Source organism: Strongylocentrotus purpuratus, unplaced genomic scaffold (genome assembly GCF_000002235.5).
Source record: "Strongylocentrotus purpuratus isolate Spur 01 unplaced genomic scaffold, Spur_5.0 spur5_scaffold_17, whole genome shotgun sequence".
NCBI lineage: Eukaryota > Metazoa > Echinodermata > Echinoidea > Camarodonta > Strongylocentrotidae > Strongylocentrotus > Strongylocentrotus purpuratus.
The window spans coordinates 1,667,558-1,687,702 of record NW_022145602.1 but is presented as its reverse complement, the minus strand read 5'-3'; the positions used below and the strand labels follow the sequence as shown (position 1 = coordinate 1,687,702).

Here is a 20,145-nt window from a genome sequence, read left to right as displayed (position 1 = left end):
TTTTGAGTTTCTTCGAAAACTTTTTACGTATCTTTCCCCCTCCCCCACCAGGAAAATATTCCACATACGGCCCTGAAAAAGACAAATGAAAATAGGAAAATATAAGTGATATAACAAATTCGACACTCTTCGCTGGCGCGATTTGCTTGCTAGCCTATTTTGTATTAATTGTTTTCACTTTCTCGTCCCCCTGAAGAAAAAAAGGATTAGCATTGCCTAGAATACAATTGTGCCTGCCCCGACTGGCCCCGACCTGCAACCATGGCAACAATAACACCCAATTTATGTACCAAACATTACTAAAAGAGACTAATTCATTTTTTTCTCTCGCTACGCTCGCTCGCGAATAAATGGAATAGACATTGCCTTGAAAATAATTGTGCCCACCCTTGACCTGCAACAATATCATTAAAAATGGAAGTGTTTTTTCGTCCTCTCGCCAAAAAGGAATTGATATCGCGTTAAACGCGATTGCGCCCATCCCGACCTACACCAATAAAAACAAGTTTATGTATTAATTTCTATTAAAAGAGATTTTTTTTTTTGCTTGCTCGCTATGCTCGCTCTTTAAAATGGAATTGACATTTCTAACAAAATATGTGCGCCCCCTTGCCTGCAACAATAATCCCAGTAAACAAGTACCAAACGTTATTTTAAGAGATATTGTTTCCTTGCTCGCCAGAATTAATGAATTGATTGATTTTAGTGATTGATATATGAGTTGATTTTGTTTTTACCCTCTCTTGCTACGCTGTCTTTACAATTAACATCGCTAACAAACATGCTCGCCCCAACCTATACAACAAATTACCAGTTAATAATTATATACCGAACGTTATTCAAAGAAAATTTGGTTTGCTCTCTAGCTACGCTCCCTCCCCAAAATAGAATTAACATCACCTTAAACATAATTGTGTAAGCCCCGATCAAAATGCAACAAAAAACCTGAAAATTATGTACCAATCATCATTAAATTTGTTTTGCTCGCTCGCTACACTCGCTCGCCAAAATGAAAGTAACATCGCTTTTACTATAAATCACGCTTGTGCCTGTCCCCGACCAAGTTTACGTACCATGTTCTCACTAAAAGAGAAGTGATTTTAGAGAAGTGATTTTTTTTTCTCGCTCGCTCGCCGAAGTTGAATTATGCTTACATTACTAACAAATGTGCCCGCCACTGACCTTCTACAATATCATTAAAAAGAGAAATGTGTGGGGGGAGGTTGCCTGCCCGCTAAAATGGGATTGACAACACGATTGTACCCACTCCCGACCTGCAACAATGAAACAAAGTTTATGTACAAATTCATTGAGGACAATTAAACCAAGTTTAATTGGCAATTATTAAAAAAAAAGCGAATTTTTTTTTCTTGCCCGCTACGCTCGCTCGCCAAAATGAAATTAACACCGCCCCAACCTGCAACAACCAGTTAGTAACTATGTGCCAAACATTATTCAAAGAAGATTTGGTGTGCTCTCTCGCCAAAACGGAATTAACATCACCTTAGACATGATTGTGTAAGCCCTGACCTGCAACAAAAAAAAACTGAAATTTATGAACCAATTATCATTACACAAATTTTGCTCGCTCGCCAAAATAGAAATAACATCGCTTTTAATAATCACTTCCCTGACATGGAACAATGAAATCAAGTTCATGTACCATGTTTGCTCGCTCACTACGCTCGCTAGCTCGTGGAATTATGTGCCCACCACTGACCTGCTACAATATCATAACAAAGAGAAATGTAGGGGGAAGTTGCTTGCCTGCCAAAATGAGATTGACATTGCCTGGAACACGATTGAGCCCGCCCCCGACCTGGAACAATGAAACAAATTTTATAGCAATTCACTAAGAGAAATTGTATTTTCGCTCGCTAGCTAAAATGGGTATAAAATCACCCTAAACACAATGTTGTTCCCGCACCCGGCATGGGACAATTGAACCAAGTTTAAGTGGCAATTATTAAAAAAGAGAAGGGATTTTTTTTCTTGCTCGCTACGCTCGCTTGCAAAAATGAAATTAACGTCGCTAACAAATGAATGTGCCCATCCCGACTTGCAACAATACCGGTTTATATACCAAACGTTACTTAAAGATATTTTTGCCCGCTCGCTCACCAGAAGTGAAAATTATCATCGCCTTTTTTTTCTTCTCTCGATCGCTTGCCCCTCCTGACGGAGTACCCCAGGTACGCCACTGGACTTATGCATTGTGATGTATGGCACGCCACAGCCGTCATAATTGGTCGAGTTTACAAAAAAGCAAACGAGTTTACAAAAAAGCAGTCGAGTTTACAAAAAAGCAGTCGAGTTTCCAAAAAGCAGTCGAGAAAAAAAAAAAGCAGTCGAGAAAAAAAAAAAAGCAGTCAAGGAAAAAAAAAAAGCAGTCGAGAAAAAAAAAAAAAGCAGTCGAGAAAAAAAAAAAAGCAATCGAGAAAAAAAAAAAAGCAGTCGAGAAAAAAAAAAAGCAGTCGAGAAAAAAAAAAAGCAGTCGAGAAAAAAAAAAATCAGTCGAGAATAAAAAAAAAAAAAAGCCGTCGAGAATACGTGCCTTCACCGTGATCAGCTGTCCCGTTGCAAACAACGGGATTCTTATCGAGGCAACATCTTAATCTTGTACATAATCCGCTATTCTGCAGTGATTTTCTTTCACTCCAGTATCATTTGTACGGTAAGAAACCAAAGTTTGTGTTTATTCATTTTTATGACGAATAAAGCTGATAATACGACGTAATGAGAGTGGGCCGGGGTCCAACTTTAGTAAATGTAGGCCTAGATCTAGTCCCGTATGTTTAAATGTGTGTGCATTTTAAGTAGACTGATTGCCTTGTGTAGAAGTTAACCAAATTTACAGTAAAATGAGACTTATGTCTCAGGAAATATGAATAGGTCTAGATCCTATAGACTATACATAATTGATATTGAAATAGGATCTACTAGAATGGCCGACACGACAGTTAGATAGTGATGGTTTTTTGTTGTTGTTTTAGTTTTAAGGGCGTGTGTCATTCAATTATGAATATTTACGCTGTGGTGATGGCAAATGAATTAGTCTAGGCCCTAAATGTAAAAAAGTATTAAAAAAAAGAGGCCATGAAAACGATAGATTTGTCGATCTGGATCTGGATATAATAGTCTGATATCGATGACCTCAATATGAGCATCTACATGGGTCTACATGAACTTGTGTTAAAGAAGTGATAAGGATTCTTTTGTTACAATTATTCTTGTGGTCACAAACTTAAATTTGATTGCCTTTCTCCTTTTATTTATCAGTTGCAGCATCATCGAACACGATGACCAATGAATCAGAAGATGACGTAGATGTTACTAGAGAGCTCATTTCACAATGGACAACAGAAGTGCTACGTGACTTTCTACAAGGAGGAGACTCAAGCTTGTAAACCGAGGAGTCATTATTTTATGGGTGTTCTCTGCCGGCTGCCTTGACGCTGGGGGTAGCTTTTCAGCCATCCGAGGTTAAGACTGAGAGGAACTGGACAATGGATGGATAGGGGAGGACGGGGGGGGGGTAGGAATGCAGAACTGGCCTACTATGTATGTACCTACTGGATAAGGACCCTCCATCACTAGAGGGAAAAATAATGAGAGACTTCAAAAAGGGGAAGGCATATAATTATTTTGCCTTGTGAAAAAAATTAGATTTAGCCCCTAAAAAAGCGTTCCTTCGGATATCAAATGATGACAGGTGAAACCTCACAATAATTGTAGAATTATCTGTAATGTGATTTCCAAACCATGTGACAGCCAATGGTGTATGTTGTAAAGGTATTGTAAAAGGCATTGTTTAACACCAGGCCCCCCCCCCCCAACTCCGAGAATAGACGGACCCCATGCGTGTTACCAAAATGTCCGGTAAAGGGGTACTTTTCGTGTGACAAAGTCCGGCCCGAGAATTGTACAAAAATGGGTGTATTAACTTTTCACCCGGAGATTTCTTTAAAAAGGGGGTATTTTTTCTTTTTTTCTCTTATCTCTTTGGACTCCTGAGAAATTATTCTGAATTTAGGGGGGTACATTGAGCATTTTTCACGATTTAGGGAGTCTCCAAGGCAGAAAAAGCCCGCGAAAGGGGGGTTCGGAAATGTTGGCAGTCCTCAGATAGGGGGTGCTTTCAAAAAGAAGGAACAAGCATATGCGTACCCTAAATAACACTGAGTGGGGGGGGGGGGCGGGGTTTAACAATGTTTAATTCGAGATTGACGTATGGCCCTACGCGCTACCAGTGTCTGCGATATGGTGTATTAACACTGAAGCCCTAACAAAATCACGCTTCAAAATGATCAAGAAGTGCCTCAAAAAGTAAAAATCTTTGATTGACCCCTTTTACCATACTCGTTTTCCCCAATAGACTTGTAGTGTTATGAAAAGCGTTTGACAAACACAAAATTTGGTTTCGATTTCCAATCGTAAATATCTTGATAATCAGACAGGCGATCGGATTGTAAAAGTCATTGAGTTCTTGACTGACCTAAAATTATCATTGCAGCATGAGCTAAATCCAGGATTTGTTTCAGAATCTGAGATAATGTTACCAGATCCCTTTAAATGCGTTTGCATTAAAGGTGGTACCCCCCCCCCCCCAACTCAGTGTTATTTAGGGTACCCACATGCGTGTTCCCAGCACCCCCCCCCTTTTTTTAGCATAAGTTCCCTGTGTTAAGTCAATACGGGTAGATTTTGTTTCTTTGTTACACAAGCCTTTTCAGCACCCCCCCCCCCCCTTCTCAGCAAAAGTCCAGTGTGTAAAGTCAATACGGGCAGATCTTTTTCATTGCAAAACTCCAGAGAATCCAAAACTCTGCTGCCAGGCTCTGTTCACTTTGGTGTACATGTACAGTATATGTATTGTAATTTGTAGGTTTATTCACACTTTTTTGTTTTGTTTAATAAGTAATTGTTTATCAGTTGTTGTTTTTTTTTTGTTATAGCGCTTAGAGATTTTGGTGGTAAGCGCTTTAAAAGTAGCGTTTTTTTTTATTTTAATTTTTTTAATTTTGTTACGAGCCAGATATTTTGGGAACACGCATGCGGTACCTCCGTTCCCTGTTGATATTGATCTCATGGTTATATTTATTTTATAAATAAAATCAAACAACACAGTGAGGGTTGTACATGTAGATGACTACTAAGCAATCATTACTGTATGTAGGACGCCGAGTTGAAGTTATTCATGATTTATTCAAGAGAGGAAGGTCAGACAGACCTGATGTTTAAAATAGTTTTAAAGAGTGATAATAAGGAGAGAGAGAGGGGGAGAGAAAGAGAGAGAGGGGGAGAGAAAGAGAGAGAGATGGAGAGGGGTGGGAGAGATAGACAGGGAGAGCAAGAATTAAGTGTGAAGAGGAAGATCAAGAGAATGAGAGATTAAATTTTACAAATGTACATGTTTCCATGTACCTTTTCTTAATTTATATTATAATGTGAACGATATAGTGATGGTCTTTGCTTAATTTTAGTTTGCATTCTTTCCTCTAGCCTTGTATTCTAATTTATTATTTTAATTTAGTAAATGTTGTATAAATATAATTTTGATTTCTATCTCTTCCCCTATTTCATAGCCTTGTTCTTGCTCTCCCTCCTTATGTTAGTCTATCTCTCTTTCTCTCTCTCTCTGTAATGATAACCCCTCTATCAATCTTTTCTTCATCAACTCTTGATATATTCCTCCTCTTCTCCTCTTCGTTCATCATCACGATCATCATCATCATCTCAAAACTGTATTAATCAATCTACATGTATAAGACTCCTGAGATTGATCAATACAGTTCTTATAATATAAGACCATTATGTACAAACAATAAACCATATGGTCACAATCATTTAATAAACAGTGGTAAGAACAATTATTCCAACTTGATGGGCAACAACGTAATCTCCATTTTCTCCTCCTCGTTCAAATATTGGCTTCTTTTTCATTCTTTACTCGTGTTACTTCTCTATCTCTCTGACTACAGTGTATACTCACAAGAAAGTAGAATCAACGGTTTGACATGAACCAGTCTAGAAAATGAACTAAATTTATTCAAGTATCAAATACATTTTGAATTTCAGACAGCTTTCTCCCAGGAGATGAAACAAATGTCTCCCTAACCAGAAACTGGCAAAATAACTAAATGCCTTCCCCTATTTGTAGTCTCTCATTATTCTTCCCTCTAGTGATGGAGGGTCCTTATCCAGTAGCACACAAATGTCTCTATACATAGTAGACGACCATCTCTGCATGCCTTTCTTCCCCCCCCCCCCCCCCCCATCCATCCATCGTCCAGTTCCTCTCTACCTCTCTACCTCGGATGGCTGAACAGTACCCCCAGCGTCAGGGCAGAGAACACCCATAAAATAATGACTCCTCAATTTCCAAGCTTGAGTCCCCTCCTTGTAGAAAGTCACATATCACTTCTGTTGTCCATTGTGAAATGAGCTCTCTCGTAGCATCTACGTCATCTTCTGATTCATCGGCCATAGTGTTTGATGATGCTGCAACTGATAAATAAAAGGAAAAAGACAATCAAATTTAAGTTTGTAACCTCAAGAATAACGGTAACAAAAGAACCCTTATCGCACTATCATGGGGAAACATTTTTGTGCTAAAGGGTGACCCCAAAAAGGTGACCTTACCATCAGCTGAACGAAATATCGGTCTGCCAAATGTTCATATTTTCGGGAAAAAATAGGTGCTCTAACCGACCCCCCCCCCCCCTCTCATTCACTGGCTGGCTGGCTGAGTCGATGTGAAATTTTCGGCACGATTTTCAAATTTTAACCCCCCCCCCCCCCATCGAAAAAATCCTTCATACGCCCCCGTCATGTAGATCCTCAAGTAGAGCTCATCAATACAAAGACTATTATATTCAGATCAAGATCGACAAATCTATCGTTTTCATGGCCTCTTTTACTTTTTCACATTTACTAATTGCCATCACTATCTAACTGTCGGCCATTCTAGTAGATCTTATTCCAATATCAATTATGTATAGTCTATAGGATCTAGACCTATTCATATTTTCTGAGACATAAGTCTCATTTTACTGTAAATTTGGTTAACTTCTACCTAAAACACAAGGCAATCAGTCTACTTAAAATGCACACACATTTAAACATACGGGACTAGATCTAGGCCTACATTTACTAAAGTTGGACCCCGGCCCACTCTCATTACGTCGTATTATCAGCTTTATTCGTCATAAAAATGAATAAACACAAACTTTGGTTTCTTACCGTACAAATGATACTGGAGTGAAAGAAAATCACTGCAGAATAGCGGATTATGTACAAGATTAAGATGTTGCTTCGATAAGAATCCCGTTGTTTGCAACGGGACAGCTGATCACGGCGAAGGTAAAAATGTACTAGAATTATGTCCCGGCATGCTTTGCGATGAAACAACCGTGAAGGCACGTATTCTCGACAGCTTTTTTTTTTTTATTCTCGACTGCTTTTTTTTTTCTCGACTGCTTTTTTTTTTTCTCGACTGCTTTTTTTTTTTTCTCGACTGCTTTTTTTTTTTTTCTCGGCTGCTTTTTTTTTTTTTCTCGACTGCTTTTTTTTTTTTTCTCGGCTGCTTTTTTTTTTTCTCGACTGCTTTTTTTTTTTTCTCGACTGCTTTTTTTTTTTCCTCGACTGCTTTTTTTTTTTTCTCGTTTGCTTTTTTGTAAACTCGATTGCTTTTTTTGTTAACTCGATTGCTTTTTTGTAAACTCGATTGCTTTTTTGTAAACTCGATTGCTTTTTTGTAAAGTCGACTGCTTTTTTGTAAACTCGACCAATTATGACGGCTGTGGCGTGCCATAGTGATGTGCATCTGCATCTGCTAGACATACATGTATATATTCGTGATTTGTTTTCCTTTTTTCGGGAGAAGAAGAGGGGAGAGAGAGACAGAGAGAGAGTGTGTGTGTGTGTGTTGACAAGTCACGCACGCACAGCGGTGTGGACATTCACACTCTCACCAGTTTTATACGATAAACTATGGCACGCCACAGCCGTCATAATTGGTCGAGTTTACAAAAAAGCAGTCGAGTTTACACAAAAGCAGTCGAGTTTACAAAAAAGCAATCGAGTTTCCAAAAAAGCAGTCGAGAAAAAAAAAAAGCAGTCGAGAAAAAAAAAAAGCAGTCGAGAAGAAAAAAAAAAGCAGTCGAGAAAAAAAAAAAAGCAGTCGAGAAAAAAAAAAAAAAGCAGTCGAGAAAAAAAAAAAAGCAGTCGAGAAAAAAAAAAAGCAGTCGAGAAAAAAAAAAAGCAGTCGAGAAAAAAAAAAAAGCAGTCGAGAATAAAAAAAAAAAAAAGCCGTCGAGAATACGTGCCTTCACGGTTGTTTCATCGCAAAGCATGCCGGGACATAATTCTAGTACATTTTTACCTTCGCCGTGATCAGCTGTCCCGTTGCAAACAACGGGATTCTCATCGAAGCAACATCTTAATCTTGTACATAATCCGCTATTCTGCAGTGATTTTCTTTCACTCCAGTATCATTTGTACGGTAAGAAACCAAAGTTTGTGATTATTCATTTTTATGACGAATAAAGCTGATAATACGACGTAATGAGAGTGGGCCGGGGTCCAACTTAGTAAATGTAGGCCTAGATCTAGTCCCGTATGTTTAAATGTGTGTGCATTTTAAGTAGACTGATTGCCTTGTGTTTTAGGTAGAAGTTAACCAAATTTACAGTAAAATGAGACTTATGTCTCAGGAAATATGAATAGGTCTAGATCCTATAGACTATACATAATTGATATTGGAATAGGATCTACTAGAATGGCCGACAGTTAGATAGTGATGGCAATTAGTAAATGTAAAAAAGTAAAAGAGGCCATGAAAACGATAGATTTGTCGATCTTGATCTGAATATAATAGTCTATGTATTGATGAGCTCTACTTGAGGATCTACATGACGGGGGCGTATGAAGGATTTTTTCGAGGGGGGGGGGTTAAAATTTGAAAATCGTGCCGAAAATTTCACATCGACTCAGCCAGCCGGTGAATGAGAGGTGGGGGGTCGGTTAGAGAACCTATTTTTTCCCGAAAATATGAACATTTGGCAGATCGATATTTCGTTCAGCTGATGTTAAGGTCACCTTTTTGGGGTCACCCTTTAGCACAAAAATGTTTCCCCATGATCTAGTGCGATAAGGGTTTTTTTGTTACCGTTATTCTTGAGGTTACAAACTTAAATTTGATTGTCTTTTTCCTTTTATTTATCAGTTGCAGCATTATCAAACACTATGGCCGATGAATCAGAAGATGACGTAGATGCTACGAGAGAGCTCATTTCACAATGGACAACAGAAGTGATACGTGACTTTCTACAAGGAGGGGACTCAAGCTTGGAAATTGAGGAGTCATTATTTTATGGGTGTTCTCTGCCCTGACGCTGGGGGTAGGGGAAAGTGGGGCATAACGGACCCGGGGGGCAAAATGGAACTTTGAAATTAGCATATGTTAAAAAAGGTCGCCCTCTGTGCAAATTCTTTGAAGAAGAGAAGATGCCAAAATAATTTTAGCACTGAATTTTCATCCGGTTACATCGAGGCACATCGGAGTAAGATCCCATCCAAAAAATTACAGCCTCATGATCTAAAGTAAGGGGATGTTCATAAGGCTGAAATTTGGTAATTTTGGTATCGATTCTAATCAAATATTTGTATATATTAATCATAAAGATATCAACGTTAGACTCGCCTGTTTGCATGCCAACTATGCTTCAGGTATTTTCTACGCAAACTTTTATTAAAAAATATGTCATTGGGGCAAAATGGATCATATAGGTACGGGACAAAATGGAACAGGGTTCTGTTTTGCCCCAATTGAAAATAACATATCTTGTGAAAGCTGGAATTAAGCAAATGGCAAGGGTTTACGGCTTCAAATAAAAATGTAAACAAGTAAACCACTCCAATGTTATGGTGTCCCTGTTGGTCCTAAAGACTGAATGGTTGAGTGAATGTGCGTGTGCACTTGTGTGTATGCATATATGTATTTTTATCATTAAATTTGGATTTTCTCGTTGTATTTTTATAAGTTAAACGTTCTCCACTCTTTATTTCCAAATACCATTCATTGTTGAGCCAGTAGGTGCTTTAATTATGGCGACATTATAGCACAGAGACAACAAATGCATAAAGGGAATAAAAATCAACATTACTAATTTTGTTTTGTCTTGTAAAATAATTCACAAAAATAAACAAAATACTGTTTTCGCCCTTTTTATAGGGGCCTGTTTACCAATGTTTCATGTTCCATTCTGAAAGTAGTTGGTTCATAAAACAAATCGATAGTTGTTCTAGTTTCCCAGCCAGTTTTAGATACTGTATAAGTTAGCTGAATTCAAAGTATGTGCCTAGCAGTTGGTTTACGTGACTAGTGGTTGTATCAGAACGAAAATTTGACCCAGATTCCAGTCTAAGAAATTGAGAGTGTAGTGCACATTTTACAAGTCTACATTTTCTACTTTTAAACCAGGCTTTATTACGAATACCTTTCCAGTTTTGCCCCATAAATGTTTGAAACTACTATAGGCTTTCATTATGCAGCTCTGCCCACCAAGTTTGCTTAAAGTTACTTTAGTTACATTACTCAATATAGAACGTTAGAGTTCTGATGGGGGCAATACGGATCCGTAGATCCATTTTGCCCCAGGGGGGCGTGCCATTATGCCTCAGGGATGGGGCAAGTTGGATTTTTCTTTTGTAAAATTCGTTTCGAGTTTCTCTGCAATTTTACCGTGGTTTTTGTCGGTTTTTCGTTGACATAATAAAGTGCATACAACATCTATCTGAAACTGTTATTTTTACTGTTTTTGTGTCGTTGATGACGTCATATTGCAAGTTTGAAATTAAGTGTTCCATTATGCCCCACTTTCCCCTACTGTTCAGCCATCCGAGGTAGAGAGGAACTGGACGATGGATGGATGGGGGGGGGGGGGGAGAAAGGCATGCAGAGATGGCCGTCTACTATGTATAGAGACATTTGTGTGCTACTGGATAAGGACCCTCCATCACTAGAGGGAAGAATAATGAGAGACTACAAATAGGGGAAGGCATTTAGTTATTTTGCCAGTTTCTGGTTAGGGAGACATTGTTTCATCTCCTGGGAGAAAGCTGTCTGAAATTCAAAATGTATTTGATACTTGAATAAATTTAGTTCATTTTCTAGACTGGTTCATGTCAAACCGTTGATTCTACTTTCTTGTGAGTATACACTGTAGTCAGAGAGATAGAGAAGTAACACGAGTAAAGAATGAAAAAGAAGCCAATATTTGAACGAGGAGGAGAAAATGGAGATTACGTTGTTGCCCATCAAGTTGGAATAATTGTTCTTACCACTGTTTATTAAATGATTGTGACGATATGGTTTATTGTTTGTACATAATGGTCTTATATTATAAGAATTGTATTGATCAATCTCAGGAGTCTTATACATGTAGATTGATTAATACAGTTTTGAGATGATGATGATGATGATCGTGATGATGAACGAGAAGGAGAAGAGGAGGAATATATCAAGAGTTGATGAAGAAAAGATTGATAGAGGGGTTATCATTACAGAGAGAGAGAAAGAGAGATAGACTAACATAAGGAAGGGAGAGCAAGAACAAGGCTATGACATAGGGGAAGAGATAGAAATCAAAATTATATTTATACAACATTTACTAAATTAAAATAATAAATTAGAATACAAGGCTAGAGGAAAGAATGCAAACTAAAATCAAGCAAAGACCATCACTATATCGTTCACATTATAATATAAATTAAGAAAAGGTACATGGAAACATGTACATTTGTAAAATTTAATCTCTCATTCTCTTGATCTTCCTCTTCACACCTAATTCTTGCTCTCCCTGTCTATCTCTCCCACCCCTCTCCATCTCTCTCTCTTTCTCTCCCCCTCTCTCTCTCTCTCCTTATTATCACTCTAATTTCTCTTTCATTAAGCGTCGACATCTCTCTCAATGCCTCTCTCTGTTTCTATGAATTTTCTCTTGTTAAATATTTTAAACATCAGGTCTGTCTGACCTTCCTCTCTTGAATAAATCATGAATAACTTCAACTCAGCGTCCTACATACAGTAATGATTGCTTAGTAGTCATCTACAACCCTCACTGTGTTGTTTGATTTTATTTATAAAATAAATATAACCATGAGATCAATATCAACAGGGAACGGAGGTACCGCATGCGTGTTCCCAAAATCTCTGGCTCGTAACAAAATTAAAAAAATTAAAATACCACCAAAATCTCTAAGCGCTATAACAAACAAAAATAGACTGATAAACAATTACTTATTAAACAAAACAAAAAAGTGTGAATAAACCTACAAATTACAATACATATACCGTACATGTACATCAAAGTGAACAGAGCCTGGCAGCAGAGTTTGGGATTCTCTGGAGTTTTGCAATGAAAAAGATCTGCCCGTATTGACTTTACACACTGGACTTTTGCTGAGAAGGGGGGGGGGGGGGGGTGCTGAAAAGGCTTGTATAACAAAGAAACAAAATCTACCCGTATTGACTTAACACAGGGGACTTATGCTAAAAAAAAAAGGGGGGTGCTGGGAACACGGATGTGGGTACCCTAAATAACACTGAGTTAGGGGGGGGGGGGGGGTACCACCTTTAATGCAAACGCATTTAAAGGGATCCGGTAACATTATCTCAGATTCTGAAACAAAATCCTGGATTTAGCTCATGCTGCAATGAGAACTCAATGACTTTTACAATCCGATCGCCTGTCTGATTATCAAGATATTTACGATTGGAAATCGAAACCAAATTTTGTGTTTGTCAAACGCTTTTCATAACACTACAAGTCTATTGGGGAAAACGAGTATGGTAAAAGGGGTCAATCAAAGATTTTTACTTTTTTGAGGCACTTCTTGATCATTTTGAAGCGCGATTTTGTTAGGGCTTCAGTATTAAAACACCATATCGCAGACACTGGTAGCGCGTAGGGCCATATGTCAATCTCGAATTAAACATTGTTAAACCCCGGCCCCCCACTCAGTGTTATTTAGGGTACGCATATGCTTGTTCCCTCTTTTTGAAAGCACCCCCTATCTGAGGACTGCCAACATTTCCGAACCCCCCCTTTCGCGGGCTTTTCCTGCCTTGGAGACTCCCCTAAATTATGAAAAATGCTCAATGTACCCCCCTAAATTCAGAATAATTTCTCAGGAGTCCAAAGAGATAAGAGAAAAAAAGAAAAAATACCCCCTTTTTAAAGAAATCTCCGGGTGAAAAGTTAATACACCTCTTTTTGTACAATTCTCGGGCCGGACTTTGTCACACGAAAAGTACCCCTTTACCGGACATTTTGGTAACACGCATGGGGTCCGTCTGTTCTCGGAGTGGGGGGGGGGGGGGGGCCTGGTGTTAAACAATGCCTTTTACAATACCTTTACAACATACACCATTGGCTGTCACATGGTTTGGAAATCACATTACAGATAATAATTCTACAATTGTGAGGTTTCACCTGTCATCATTTGATACCCGAAGGAACGCTTTTTTAGGGGCTAAATCTAATTTGTTTCACAAGGCAAAATAACTATATGCCTTCCCCTCTTTGAAGTCTCTCATTATTTTTCCCTCTAGTGATGGAGGGTCCTTATCCAGTAGGTACATACATAGTAGGCCAGTTCTGCATTCCTACCCCCCCCCCCCCCCCCCCCCCGTCCTCCCCTATCCATCCATTGTCCAGTTCCTCTCAGTCAAGGGATCCGGTAACTTTGTCTCAGATTCTGAAATAAAATTTTGGATTTAGCTCATGATGCAATGATAATTATAAACCTTTAGGTCAGTCAGGAACCCCATGACTTTTACAAGCCGATCGCCTGTCTGATCATCAAGATATTTATGATTGGAATTACAAATTTTGAAAACCGTTCGCCTGACGGTTTTCATAACACTACAGTCTATTGGGGAAAACGAGTATGGTAAAACCGGTCACTCAAAGATTTTTACTTTTTGAGGCACTTCTTGATCATTTTGAAGCGCAATTTTTTTAGGGCTTCAATATTACACGATATCACAGACACTGATAACACGTAGGGCCGTGTATCTCAGATTTAACATTGTTACACGATCCCTCGGACGGCTGAAAAGCTACCCCCAGCGTCAAGGCAGCCGGCAGAGAACACCCATAATAATGACTCCTCGTCCTTGGTTTACAAGCTTGAGTCTCCTCCTTGTAGAAAGTCACGTAGCACTTCTGTTGGCCATTGTGAAATGAGCTCTCTAGTAACATCTACGTCATCTTCTGATTCATTGGTCATCGTGTTCGATGATGCTGCAACTGATAAATAAAAGGAGAAAGGCAATCAAATTTAAGTTTGTGACCACAAGAATAATTGTAACAAAAGAATCCTTATCACTTCTTTAACACAAGTTCATGTAGACCCATGTAGATGCTCAAGTTGAGGTCATCGATATCAGACTATTATATCCAGATCCAGATCGACAAATCTTTCGTTTTCATGGCCTCTTTTTTTACTTTTTTTACATTTAGGGCCTAGACTAATTCATTTGCCATCACCACGCGTAAATATTCATAATTGAATGACACACGCCCTTAAAACTAAAACAACAACAAAAAACCATCACTATCTAACTGTCGTGTCGGCCATTCTAGCAGATCCTATTCTAATATCAATTATGTATAGTCTATAGGATCTAGACCTATTCATATTTCCTGAGACATAAGTCTCATTTTACTGTAAATTTGGTTAACTTCTACCTAAAACACAAGGCAATCAGTCTAATTAAAATGCACACACATTTAAACATACGGGACTAGATCTAGGCCTACATTTACTAAAGTTGGACCCCGGCCCACTCTCATTACGTCGTATTATCAGTTTTATTCGTCATAAAAATGAATAAACACAAACTTTGGTTTCTTACCGTACAAATGATACTGGAGTGAAAGAAAATCACTGCAGAATAGCGGATTATGTACAAGATTAAGATGTTGCTTCGATAAGAATCCCGTTGTTTGCAACGGGACAGCTGATCACGGCGAAGGTAAAAATGTAGTAGAAACTGAGCTGTGCGATAATAACTTACTTCTACTATCGCTCTTTTTCCTACACAAAATTGATGCTTCTCGTTCTAAGACTCTCCAAAGCTCCTAACCGGTCGGATTATAAACATTTACTTTATTTGGACTCCAGGAATCTCCAAAACAGTGGAGGGATCAACTAAGAAGAAGAAGATGAAACAACCGTGAAGGCACGTATTCTCGACGGCTTTTTTTTTCTTATTCTCGACTGCTTTTTTTTTTTTTCTCGACTGCTTTTTTTTTTTTTCTCGACTGCTTTTTTTTTTTCTCGACTGCTTTTTTTTTTTTCTCGACTGCTTTTTTTTTTTTTTTCTCGACTGCTTTTTTTTTTTTCTCGACTGCTTTTTTTTTTTTCTCGACTGCTTTTTTTTTTTTCTCGACTGCTTTTTTTTTTTCTCGACTGCTTTTTTTTTTTTCTCGACTGCTTTTTTTTTTTTCTCGACTGCTTTTTTGGAAACTCGATTGCTTTTTTGTAAACTCGACTGCTTTTTTGTAAACTCGATTGCTTTTTTTGTTAACTCGATTGCTTTTTTGTAAACTCGATTGCTTTTTTGTAAAGTCGACTGCTTTTTTGTAAACTCGACCAATTATGACGGCTGTGGCGTGCCATAATAAACCCCTATTTCATAAAAATCGACGAGTCCGGTACCTTGGTGTTACGCTCTAGTGCACTCGAACGTTCGTCGTCTGTGTGGGAGGTACACAAAATGCCTCATTGATCTTTTGGCCGAATATGGGTCAAATTTGTTCATATGTTTCTTTCACTATGCAATCGGATTACCAGAACTCACCTTTATCTTTAACAATGTCAGACGTAATCATAAAATACACCAGTTATGTGAGCTCATTACTCGAATTAGCTGCATCAGTACGTGCTCGTCCGTACATGCGCGCGTCACATTGTACAGATTGAAATATGTACACGTCACGCGTGTCGTTTCAAACTCTCTACCTGTACGGAAGGACGTCGTTTATACCAGCATTATTAGCTGCCCTAGATCTAGCCGAAGCCAGAATTTATCGGTTTTGATCTCCGGAACTTGCAAGGAAAAGATAAAGACATGGCATATTGGAATGCTGAAGGAGAGGAATATGATGTCCCACCTTCCCAAGACACACAAAATCTGTTTCAGCATCATTATCTTCGTGAGTTACCAGTTGGTTGTGTTGAATATGATGAATACTCGGAGGGCGGGAAGTGGATGTTGTTCTACCCAGTGTCGGAGATTGATGAAAAATGGGATATGGCAAAGCATTTGTTTGATGACGGTGAGCTGAGTGGTGTGAGGGGAATGAGCGTCTCAACAGCTAGGGACAATCCAAGAAGTTCTGATAGTAACGTTGGAGTGATTATCATGTTTTGCGGACCGTCGACTAATGAAGCGCTCATGAGAGATATTGGGGAAAATCTGGCAGCGAAAACAGAGTATGAAGATGACAATGGTTGCATGTATTACAAAACCAAAGAGCAAACCGAAGGGGGGACAAGGGCAACAGGTCAAGCTGTAAACTACATTTACAGGATTGTGGTGTATATCAATTGGTAATACAATTTTATTGGTTTTTATTTCTTATTTATATTGTTTTATATCTAATATGTTTTTAGTTCTGGAATACATCAAGTTACTTTGAAAAAACATATAAAAGCAATTTGATATCAATTCATATCTCCCACTTGGGAAGAAATACATCTAAACCTGTATTCACATGAATACAGTGCAATTTTAGCACTTTTTGAAGACATGCGCATACTAATTGTTATGTAACACCTTACAGGTATATCCGATCTCGACGAAAATGGTATCAAAATGTGCGTAAGACTTAAAACGACAAAATGCTTCAAAATGCTTCGAAATTCAAAATGTCGAGGGGGGCCTGCCCCCCTACAGTAAGGGTTACTTGTGGGCTATTTGCTAATTTAAAAAAGGCATGTAGCCCCCTAAAATTAAGAACAGAGTCCGATATGTAATGGCATGAAGCCTATGTTGAATGTGTACATGGTTGCAACAGGGAGTATAAGTTAATGTTGTAGGTGAATGTATGCAAATTGTAGAACGTTTTATTAGTATGATTCGTTTTATGTTTTTCACATTGTAATTGTAAAATTATTGTACTGTTACAGAAATTGGATGCTCGAACGATTAAAAAGGGAGGTCTGAATTGGAGACTAGCTTTAATTTGGGCAAGGTTTTTGGGAGTGTGTAAAAGTTTGGAGCTGAGGCCGAGGTAGTTTTGAGGCAGACGGATTTTGTTAGAACTTAGAGTTAGGAGCTGGGAGGATGTTGCTCGGGACCATCATCAATTGGCCAAAGGGCAAGAACTAGTATAAATGTGAGTTAAGTGTAACTGTTATTAGGTTGTGGCAAGTAAATATTGGATATCACCACCATGTTTCTTGCCCGGCCCCCCCCCCCCCCCCCCCCCACTCAGTGTTATTTAGGGTACGCATATGCGTGTTCCAACCGACCCCCCCTTTTCAGCAAAAGTCCGGTGTGTAAAGTCAATACGGCTCGACCTTTTTCTTTTGTATACGAGCCTTTTTCCGCACCCCCCTTTTCAGCAAAAGTCCGGTGTGTAAAGTCAATACGGCTCGACCTTTTTCTTTTGTTACGAAAAGGACATTTTGGCAACACGCATGCGGTCATTTTGAAACCTGAGTGGGGGGGCCGGGGTTTCTTGTGAATAAACATCAGTTACTTAAAAATCATTGTTCGATAACTCCTTTCTCTCAGAGACTGTAATTGTATGTGTGTATGACTTGGCCCTGGCCTTGCGTGAGCATTAATTTAGGCAAGGAGTTACTACACTAAACATCTACCCCTGCAGTCTTTAAATTCCCCATTTTCTTATAAAAGAATTCCCAAAAGTTATTACACTGGTGTCAGAAGTGGGATTTGAAAGGTGGAATTTTAGAAGATTGTTAGGTCTAGTTAGGGAATAAGTCATATTTTGATTGTAGTATAAAGTTAAGATAGGTCAATGGCAGTAGCCTACGTTCATTGTCATTGGCATCGTACACCACTAGCACTGCACTGCAAAAGCTCTGTGTGTATACGGGGAGCAACGCGTTGTATTGGTGTGTGTGTGTGTAGTAATGTTTTAGGATCGGTGCAGTGCATGTGCTGAGCAAAGGGAAAGTTGGTAGTCCCGCAGGCTAGATACAGCTAGTCTTGCTTTGCAGACCCGATAAGCTACTTTTGTTTGGGGAAGTTAAGATATAACTTAGTAGTAAATTTAGTCACTTTAGGTAACTTATTTTGATGGGATTGTTTTATTTGCCATTTAACTAATTAAATAATTTTAATCCCCTTTAGGATTATATTTTTCTTCATTGGATTTTATTGTGGAAAAGTTTAAACTATACTGAACCTGACGTGAAATTTGTATAGGGATTTTAAATACAGTAGCCTTATAGTTTCCATTTATAAAACTTCTAAATAAAGCAAGAGTAGGCTCATGAAAGTAACAGGGGTTTAGGGTGATACACAGTTGTTGAAGTGACTATCGACTCTCAACCATGCATCGCTCACGGATCTCGTCACGTACGCGTACAAGAGGGAGGGGTGGCCTTTCGAGTCCTCTAGGAGTTGGCGCCCTCCTACAAGCGTTTGAGAAGTTTGCGGAAAGTGCCGTCAGTAACCAGGCTAAAATTATAGCGCACCTTGACAGATCTTCCACAGCACAGCAGGGTATTGAAAGGCGTCTGCAGGTGCTGGAAGCCAGAGTTGGAGACCAGAGCCCAGTGACATCACCAAGTGTTCAGAGAAAGCAAGTAGAGGCCTCAATGATGGCAGAGGGAAACGGCAACTAGTCGTGTTCGAGGAGCGGAACACGGCTAGAAATGGCAAGGCTCCTGTCATTACATCCCTGGGTGGAGAAGCAGAAGGACTCTTCCTCAGAGGGGTGATGGTTGGCAGGACACTTTTGAATCAGCATACCCAATCTTCACAAGAAGGTAATTGTGTAGGTAAATGTGAGCGAGTTGATGTTGTCATTGATGTTGAATCTCAAGAGGAAAATGTTGGAGAAGCAGGAGAAGTCACAGGCGAGTTCGCTCCGCGTTTAAGGTCGCTGCCTGAAAGAAGCAGCGTAGGATTGTCTGAGGGACAACCAGAAGAAAAGCGGGAGTTGTTACTGAGACGACAAGACCTGTTCTCCAAGGGATCCATGGACTTGGGACAGACAAGCATAGTCGCACACAAGATAGAGACGGGTGATGCTGAACCTAGTTTACCCCTAGCTAAGAGGGAGGAGGCTGTCAAAGCTATTGATGAGATGAAGTCTCAAGGAGTGATAGAGCCAGCATCAGGAGAATGGGGTTCAATGATTGTACTCGTTAAGAAAGATGGCAGTATGCGTTTTTGCGTGGAATATCGATGTTTGAATCGGGTGACAAAGAAAGATTCTCACCCGCTTCCTCGTATTGACGACATCTTAGATGCATTGACGGGCTCCCAGTGGTTTTGCGCCCTTGACCTGTATTCCGGATATTGGCATCCTCGAAGGAAGAAAGGTGTATCACCTAAATTGATGTCAGACTTGTGAGACCCTTACTCTGTTCTAAAGAAGATAAACGATGTAGTCTACAGGATCCAGTTGACGAAAAGGAGTAAACCAAGAGTGGTTCACAGAGAACGTCTTTGCAAGTACAAGGGACAGAAGGAGCCCTGGCTCCATGTAAGTGATGATAATTGTTCTTTCATTATCGTAGCAACTAGCAACACAAATTAGTACTGAGGAGCATTCCAAGCTCAGCGAGAGACATCAAGTGTGACAACCTGATGATGCTGTGGATGAAGAACCCTCGAGAGAAAACAGTCACGACCATCAGCATCGTCAAAGGAAGTCTCCCAATAGATATGGTTGGGATTAGCTGGTAACTTTGACAGCTGTGTATCACGGTTATCACATTGTCTATAATTGTAGTGGATTACATTTACACATAGTTATGGATTATTATTTTAAATCAAGGATATTGTTATGGTTAAGGACATGGTTTTCATTAAATTCCTTGTTTGTTAGGTTTTAATGGTTATGCTTACGACTAGCTGGTTCTTTTCACATT

At 39.2% G+C, this 20,145-nt stretch overlaps 1 long non-coding RNA gene across 1 annotated transcript; it reads right to left on the bottom strand.

Moving 5' to 3' along the window:
- Positions 1-6,009: 6,009 nt before the first annotated feature.
- LOC115925042 lies at positions 6,010-7,293 on the bottom strand. Its single transcript, XR_004064533.1, has 2 exons — positions 7,243-7,293; positions 6,010-6,507 (listed from the first exon to the last, which is right to left on the bottom strand). It is a non-coding gene; the product is annotated as an uncharacterized LOC115925042 (long non-coding RNA).
- Between the last annotated feature and the right edge of the window lie 12,852 nt (positions 7,294-20,145).